General features: G+C 31.4%; 1 non-coding gene across 1 annotated transcript; it reads left to right on the top strand.

Annotated features, from left to right (window-relative positions):
- Positions 1-700: 700 nt before the first annotated feature.
- Positions 701-772, top strand: TRNAG-CCC. Its single transcript has one exon. It is a non-coding gene; the product is annotated as a tRNA-Gly (tRNA).
- The last annotated feature ends 28 nt before the right edge of the window (positions 773-800 follow it).

The following is an 800-nucleotide window of genomic DNA, read 5'->3' on the forward strand; positions in this document are numbered from 1 at the left end:
TTCAGTAAATTATTAGATTTCACTGAAACTCAATTTTTTTGATCTGAAAAACAGAATTTACTGATAGTATCATTCTGGTGCTTGAGTATATACTTAAAGATGAAATTTGTAAACTGCAAAGTTCTTTTAAAAAAATCACAATGCTTGGCACATAACAAGTAGTCAGTAAAGGCTGACATTAATTAATACATGTTGACTGAATTAATAAAACAAATAAACAAGCCTGAGAAGGAATAAATCAGTCTTCTTTTAGCCACCTCTTATCATTGATATGAAGAATATAGGCTATAAATTCCTGGTTGTAAGTATTTCTTTTATGAAGGAGATCTTCATACGTATCTGGAAAAAGAATGTAACTCATTATCTCAGATTTTTTTCCAACAACTTTTACCTGAATAATTAAGCAAAGTGATAAAATTTTGATGAATATTTTGACAATGTTGAAACATATTTACCAGTCATATTTTTGAGGTGACTGGAGAACAGAAATATATCACTTAATAAGTATTTTCCTATATTATGATAACTACTCAACACAATTAACAATAAAAATGAATAGCATCCTTCAAAAGTGAAAGGCAATGTGACTATGATCAAGCACTTACTACTCCATACCATCAGACTAGATAAAATTAACACTTATGTTCTTGTATACAAGGTGTGCTCTAATTTATAAATTAAAATTTAACAAATAGGGACTTCCCTGGTGGTCCAGTGGTTAAGACTCTGCACTCCCAATGCAGGGGTCCGGGTTTGATCCCTGGTCAGGGAACTAGATCTTGCATGCCTCAACTAAGATC

The sequence above is a fragment of the Bison bison genome, unplaced genomic scaffold (assembly GCF_000754665.1).
Source record: "Bison bison bison isolate TAMUID 2011002044 unplaced genomic scaffold, Bison_UMD1.0 scf7180017860908, whole genome shotgun sequence".
Lineage (NCBI taxonomy): Eukaryota > Metazoa > Chordata > Mammalia > Artiodactyla > Bovidae > Bison > Bison bison.